Raw genomic sequence first — 8,407 nt, 5'->3', positions numbered from 1 at the left:
CCCTGGGTTTCCTAGATTCTGCAAGATTCAGGGGAGAAAGAAGGTTGCTTCACCGAGTTTTTGAGGTGCGATCTTGAGCAGCGGCATCCGAGGCTCGGCTCTGCATCATGGTGTGCTACGTTGTGCAGAAGAAGGGACATTGTATCTCTGTGCTACGGTGGCAATTGGATTTCTCGGACAGCGGCGACACCGTCGTGCCTTGCTCTACCTTCTGAACAACTCAGAGTGTTTGTTCCTATGTGAGTAATCTGGACAAATTTCTTAGTTTGTTTGATACCTGGATGTTTGTGCTGTACTCAAGCTGATGAAATTGAGTCACTGAAGTAGAATTGAACCATTGAAGTTGCTGATTGGGCCTTGAATTAGTAGTCTGATCAATACCTTTTTCCCGTCATTCTAGAAAGTATTAACGGCTAATTACTATTCAGAAATTGCTAATCATATCTTGCTGTCCAGAACTTGTTGTAGAGGTTTGGCATATTATTTTAGAAATTTTCTTGTAGTCTTGTGTAATTCTACAAGTTCTTGGGTCTAGTCTGTTTGGTCTGCTCGACACTGAATTTTCTGAACTTTGGTTGGTCGAGCAGTACACATATGCAGTTCTGAATTTTTGGTTAGCATTTTACTGGGAGCAATAGACTTTAACTCTTGATACTTATAGTGCATGATTAAGAAGGTCAGAGTTCAAGGCCTTATTAGCTTAGACAATTGTGCAGTTTAACCTGTGTGATCACTCTGTACTTTGGTATTGAGGATATAAGAAAACTAGCAGCACAATTTTGTGTGTCTAGAAGGCTAATTTTTTAGGCACTTGTTGGCTAATACCTGTTAATTATGCTACCTGCTTCAGTTTTGTTTCTCCTCTTTGCTGGTTCAATTCTGTGCAACTTTGACTTTGAAGCTATGTTCTGTAATAAGCTTCGCATCTTTAAATATATGTCATTTAACTCATTATTGTATGAGAATGTGTAAATAGTATGGTGGTAAGACCTCAAGATGTGAGGCTACTAACAAAGGCTCGAATCCTGGTTCTCGCAAAAAAGTCCTATCACTGTGTGTTCCCCCGTGATCGTGGCACGATCGCTCAGCCATAGTGTGCATGTTGTAACCGACTTTCAGAGTCTTTTCTCGACCTTAATACAATGCTTTCAGGATGTCTCTTCCTTTAGGTCGAGTTTTTTTATAACTCATTATTGTATTAAGTGGAATATGTTTGAGATTTTTGCTCATGTTGATATCGCATTATTTACAACAGATCCAAATCTAGCTGCACAGGTCGCTTGCACAGCACTGCGCGATATTTTGGTCTGAGGATGGATTTGCCTGTTCGCTGTACATGGCGCCAAAGTGATAGAATTAAGCGTGCTCTTTTGTTTCAGTAGTCTGGGGATACTGGATAAATGCTTGCAAAACTGGCACAACAAGGACTTGACTCAATTTAGACACAGATCTGCAGGAAACGGTGGATTCGGATGTGTTTCTACCTCATGAAGATGCTGAATCGGTCTGGGGGGCTTCTTGCCTTGGTGTCCTGCTGGCTGGGGGTCCTTCTCTTCGCCTCTCGTACCGTCTACTCTCATGCTTTGATGTTCTCCGCTCGTTTGGTTGGTAAGTTGGATATGTGCACAGAATCATCTCACCGTTTATGTATTTGTCACCTGAATGGAGAAAGAGAAAAGGGAGTGAACAGCTTGTGATAAAAACAAGCAAGAAGTATCTTAATTCATTGTTGCAGATATCGATAGTGTTGCACTAACCATCATAGTCCTTGTTTTTGACATCGATGTAGGAATCAGGGAGCACCCAGAGAAACCTGGCAAACCTACAGGGACTGGAACAACAGTTTGAGCCAGGGCAATCCAAAAGTGCATTGAATGAAATGGTTAGTTGGTTTGGTTATAAAATAATGAACAGTAAATTGAGGATTACCCTTGAATTCCTCTGATGTTTCTTCATCAAGGGTGCACTGGAACCAAAGGAGTAACCAAACCAGCTAACCATTTGGTTCATCCTGTGGCGAGGGTGTTGAGGTAGGGGTCGGGGTCCTTGGGGAACTCCATCACGATCAGCCAGTGGTTGTAGTCGCACTCGGGGAGCAGTATCGTATTTGCTACTTCGTTCGCCACAAAGGCCAAGCTATTTGCTCTTAAATTGCCTCGTAATGGTGCCATGCCCCGTCCCGTAGCATTAAATATTACGGGACGGGCTCGTATACGTGTCAGATTTATCCTTAGAGAAGCCTGAACCTAGATAATCCTTGTGTTCTTGAGTTCATCACAAACATACGCACACTACAAGCATTATTCACACACCTATCGACAGGTACACCTCAGAATCATTGTCAGGACTAATCCTCGACAGTTGGCACGCCAGGTAGGGGGTGCGCGTTTCTACGTTTTGGTAAGTGTTGAAGAATAGATTCAGCTACCCATAGTCGGACCCATGATAACTGCTGAGTCCCTTTTCGAGGACCTCAATTACCGTGAGGTGTTCGTCATGGGATATGACCCAGTGAGCTCGATGTGCTTAAGCAATAGGACACCGAATCAGAGTCTGAGGGTTCCGAGGCTAAACGAGAAGTTTGCATGACAGTTCATGTAATGGGGAGCGCTTGAAAACCCCACCGCGTTGGGGTAGCCAACCCTCTGACCTAAGCGACTCCCTGCGCCAACGCGACCTCTACAACATGATCCAAAGCCATGAGCCAGGCAAAATCCCCAAACAGGTAAGAGGGTACCCTGAAACTAATCGGGTGTGTAGCCTTTTTGGGTGATCGTGGAGAAAAAAAAAAGAAAATTCAATCTTAAGATGATCGTGGAGAACTCTAATCGGTGGTAGCAGATATTTGGATAGGCAACACGAACACTAAACTACGGGTTGCACAGTCCACAGGAGAGATCATAGAGATCACATCATCTCCCAGGGGCGGCACGGTGGAAGCTGTGGAGGCAGTGACTCAAGAGCAGCACCAGCTCTATACCATGTAGAAAGATGAATATATTGTGATAATTATGGAGGCTTTGTATTGAGACTCGTATGTTGTTTATATAAAATACATATTGACTTGAATATCAAATAATTCTAAAAATAAAATAAAAATTAATCATATCCTAACATAATAGTCGGTCATTTACCGGATACTGTACCACCAAGCATGTCCACTTTTCATACCAGATCGGACCACCCATCGTGCCTCCCATGTGGGCCCAGCATGGCCCAGTATTCATGTCGGGCTGGCCTAATCCTCTTTTGATTCCATGCCGTACCATGCCGGCCGGACCGTGGCCGAGGCCAAAAGCACGGCCCAAAAGTCCCACCGACGAACGGTCCACGCCCACGTCTTCTCTCTCTCGTGGCAAAACATTATCACACGTACTAGTATGATGGAGGCACATACGTATAAAGTTTCTCAGAAATTTGGAGGGGAATGGGAATGGAAATGGGAATGGGAATACTACTACTCCAGCGGCCGAGTCGAGTGCATCCCCCGGGACTGACCGTACGTGTGGGCCGGCAGACTGCAGCACTAGCTGTCTTGCTCACTGACTGACTGACTGACTGACTGACTGCTCCTGCTGCTGTCCTGTGCGCGGGTCGGTCCCACCCCACAGTCAAAGTGTCATTCAAAGTACCCGCGGTTCCCTTTACGGTCCCATCACTGTTCCCGTTCCCTTCGTAAATATATTTTAGTTCACGACGGTTCCCCCGCTCCCTTCATGTACCGCGGTCCTGTAAAGCTATCTTCAACAGATTACTTTTACGGTTTTAACGGTTTTCTGTTTCCATCGCATAGGTTCGTTCACTTCTTTTTTATAGTTTTTATCACAAAAGAATTCTTCTCTTCATTCCTTTCACTCTGTAATTATCTATCATTTTTCTTTAAGAATACTCTCAAAGGAAGGCTATTAAAGATAGAATAAAAATGAAGAAAATAAGAGCGAAAAAAATCAGAGAATAAAATAAAGGAAAAATGGTTGAATGGTTTTGGCTTCCTTTCTCTTGTCTTGTAGCCGTTGGGGCGGAGAGAGACGCATCGCAGATTCGCAGCGCCTCGGCTTCCGCGCAATTTCAGTAGGTGGGGCCGGTCCAACGTGGGTCCCACCGGTCGGTGGCGAAGAAGCGGATAAGGGGCGCGTGCGTGAATTCCTCGGTCGTCCGTCCGTTCGCACCCGGTGACTTTTGCCTGACGTCCGGTGACCCTACCAGCTCTTCGTTAGGCTCCCTACGGTCAAAAATGTACTCCCTCAATTTTCAAAATAATTGACCATATTGATTTTAGTATTCAAATTTTGATCCTAAATTTTAATTAAATACGTATGTAAATAGTCCTAAGCACGTAATATATTAAAATTGGACGGTGAATCTAACAATGTTATTTTTATTTTACTTGACAAAATATATTAAAGTTTATTGTCAGTCAAAGTTTAAGCAGTATGTGAAGTTTTTGTTTTTTTACTGTCTTTAATGTACAATTTTGATAAATATATTTTATTAAAACATAGTTATAATATCTAATAAAATATAGAATTATAAATTTATTTTAAGATGATTTTTTCATGTATGATTTTTATGTTTTTAAATTAAATAATTTAAAAGCTATTGGTAGTCGAAGTTTTAAAATTTTAATTAAATATTAGTAAAAATGTTAAATATTTATTTATGATCGAAGGGAGTACTGTTATACTGTTTATGAACATGTGTGGTGCTCTGGTGCTTGTCATTTGTCAAACATGTGATTCTGAATCGATCATGGACAACTATATTATTTACGAATGTTTGTGTTTCTTTCAATTTACTAATGGTAGCGTTTCACATGAGGACGACTATATCATGAAACATACATATACAGTGGCTAATTTTCCTTTGGTAATGTGTAGGTACGTATTTATAACCTTTACACGTAGGCAGAGCGAAATTCAAGACCGATGGTCAAGCATAGTTTGAGATTTCAACGTGATTTATTGTCCAAACCGTCAAAATGAGGTCAAAGTTTAAACTGTCATTTCTACACGGCCGAAACGCTTCATGGTGCCCTTTTCTTGTCCGTGCGTAGAATAGGCAGCCATGCCCTGATTTCTCACCGCCAACTTCCAAGCGTCTAATTTGGCGAACATCGATGCTGCAGAATTCAGTGTGCGGGGAAAATTCGTCATTCAAAGTTCAAACGGTTAGAGGGAAAAAAAATATAAGACTGCGTGCTAATCACCAAGACTTTAGACTATCGTCACTACATGATTAAATTTCTGTATAGTAGTGCCTTTTATCCACTTTTCTACAAACTTAGCAAACGATAAAATTTCTGACCACCATCCTCTAAACATCTATTTTGGCAATCCTGACAGCAGCAAGCACGGGCAAATTGATCCTCAAAACCAAAGGGCACTAACCTACAACACGAGTCTCCTATTTAACTATCAAACATTCTACCTAGAAAAAATGTTTCCATCGGTGCTGTTACTTGACTTCCTCATCTCCTATTTCTAATTATCTTAGAGTATATCTAATAGCATCGCCATCGCGCCTTTCATCCAACCAAAACGTCAAATTGATCCATTTTCCGTCTCCAGCAGACTAGCCAACACGCTATTTTGTCAGCCTCGTCATCCAGCTTCTCCTATACGCCAAACTTGGTGTCTCTACCCTGCACGCCATCCTCCAACCATCGGTCCTCCTCGTGCGCTCCTGCCACCATCCGGCCTCCGGATTTGAGAAAATCTCTGCCAAGCCCTCCCATTCCTCCGCCCCTCGCCCCACTCCCCACCTCCCAGAAGTACTTCGTTAGCCTCCCCGTCCTCGCCTAAGGTAGGGATGGCAACGAGGAGGGGTGGGGTGTCTCCCGTCCCCGTCTTGACCCCCGAACTCTGATCCCTGTCCCGACTTCGAAACACAATTCGGGGCAAAAAAACACCCTGTCTCTGGCCCCGTCAGATCCCTGAAATTCATCAGGGCCCTATGGGGGAGACAGAGCCTGAACAGACAAAATAGAAGCAGAGATCATCCAAACATGAAACATATGTACAAAATACAGAAACAGACATAATCTAAACATGTGTACGGACACATAAATATCATTAATTAACTAAATTACTTGTAATGCATACTGCACAGAGCCATAAACATAGAACTACATATTACAGAAGCTAATAATCCATCATTCCATCTCATCTCATCAACCACCGAAGCAATATGTCCACATCTGTAATTAACAGGAAGCAGCAGTAGCAACACTTAACATCATAGCACAATTTACATCACAACAATAAATAACTAATTATAGCACAGCAACAACATACATGATATATCAGAATTCATAATTACAAATACAATAGCAAATAGAAACTTAGTAATCTCAAGTTCTCAGGCTACTGGTGCTTGCTGCTATCCCAAATGGCACCATTAGTCCATCTCCATCACTTAGCAATCAACCACAATAGACTCAAGATCATCCTGAAAATGAGAAAGAAAAGAACTACATACCAATATGAATTAGTATGAATGATTTATAGTATGAACTATGAACGATAGTGAAAATACCAGAGCTTCTTCTTTGTTCTGCAGGCAAGTCATCATTGCAGCAATTATAGGATTAGCATCACCTATTAGCACAATATGTTCAAAAGTTAGTGCTTTCTTACATGGAGAAAAGAAAAAACATATTGAAGTCCTTCTTGATTTATTTACCTAATATGTCGGCAAGAGACCAATCTTGCATGCACATAAGTGCTTCTACAATTTTGGGTGCAAGCCGACTATGGAGTGGACTAATTATCCTCCCACCAGTACTAAACACAGAATCAGACGCTACTATTGTCATGAGAATTACCATGATATCCCAAGCAATATTTTGCAAAGTGGGATTAAAACCCCATCGTACTTCCACCAATTAACAATGTCAAGCTCTTGTGTCTTTGGCAGAGTTGGCTCCTCCAAATACAAATCCAACTCAGTGCGCACAAAGGAAGAAGTAACTATTGGCTGCGAAGACATGTATTGATCAAAAATGTTGAAAACTTCATCTTCTCCAAGTCCAATGTTCTAGGTAGAAGTATTTAAAATAATTGAAGTAGAAGCACCAACATCCTCTAGAGATTGTTGGTATTCTATCATCAATTTGTACAGCAAACCTCTAATTTCCCTAACTTGAGCTGCTGCACCTTCTACTTCATAAATATAAGTAAAAAGAGCTTGCAATAGATGAAGTTTAAACATAGGATCCAGAAGAGTAGCAACTGTCATAAAGCCATAGACATCTGCCCAATACTTAATAAATTTCTCCTTCATCGACTCTTCCATATTTTCTACTTGAGGATCATCACTATGGGTCCATTTTCTGATAGATAAATATATACCATAGATTTTGGAAAAGAAAAGATTAGCTGTAACATAAGTAGTGCATAAAAGTAGCTCAGTTCTATCAAACAACATCTTCGACCTATCACAAATGTCCTTTGCAAACTTCCAGTCATGTTCTATTGGGCACATAGGAGCAAACAACTTCTCACAGAGAGCTAGATGTTCAAAGACAGATTTGTATTCTAATGCAATGTTAAGCATGATATAGGTGAAATTCCATCTAGTTTTACAATCTAGAACCAGTCTATGTCTGAACTGAATGCTTATTTCAGGTGCTTTCTTCTCAAATTTATCATGCATTTTTGGAGTGGCTGACCAGAAACCTACACTCTCACAAACCCTCTCTAATCTTTTATCCTTATCCATGACAGAAAATCCATCTTTAACAATCAGATTTAATATATGTGCAGCACAACACATATGTATCAATTTACCTTTCAACATAAGAGAGTTAACCGAAAACTTATCTTCCATTTTTTCCATTAGATTGTCATTGGCGATGTAATTGTCGAGTGTTACTATAGAGACCTTCCTCTCAACGTGCCAATCAACAAGAACATCTTGAAGAACATCAGATATAACCTCACCAGTATGTGGGGTTGGAACTAAATAAACCTACAAAATAATTAATAACAAAAGAAAATTTCAGTTCAGTCTAAAAATGGAAACAACATAGCAATTAAGAATTGTGACACGTCCTCAAGTATTACCTCAAAAGAAAACTTTTCAGTTCCACTTCTCATCAATAAAGTGTGATGTGACTGCCATGTTTGATGATTAGCTATCCACATATCAGTCGTGATGGCGACACGGTTTTCCAATTGTCAAAAGTACTTCACCATACACTCCCTTTGAACTCCATACATGTCCAAGATATCCTGCCTAATTGTATTTTTAGTCCCAACATTACACAATGGTTGCATTGCAGCACAAAACTTACGAAAATAGACGTGATCAACCATAGCTAGTGGGTACTCATGGACACATATCATAATTACAAGAGCTTTCCTAGCAACATCTTGATCAAAAGTGTACTTTTCACAGCGTCAGTTGA

The 8,407-nt window shown here is 41.0% G+C and overlaps 1 pseudogene; it reads right to left on the bottom strand.

Annotated features, from left to right (window-relative positions):
- Positions 1 to 1,413: 1,413 nt before the first annotated feature.
- On the bottom strand, positions 1,414 to 2,171 carry LOC133899424 (multiple organellar RNA editing factor 9, chloroplastic-like; annotated as a pseudogene).
- Positions 2,172 to 8,407: the final 6,236 nt, after the last annotated feature.

The sequence above is a fragment of the Phragmites australis genome, chromosome 18 (genome assembly GCF_958298935.1).
Source record: "Phragmites australis chromosome 18, lpPhrAust1.1, whole genome shotgun sequence".
Taxonomy (NCBI): Eukaryota; Viridiplantae; Streptophyta; class Magnoliopsida; order Poales; family Poaceae; genus Phragmites; species Phragmites australis.
This window is presented reverse-complemented; position numbering and strand designations above follow the sequence as displayed.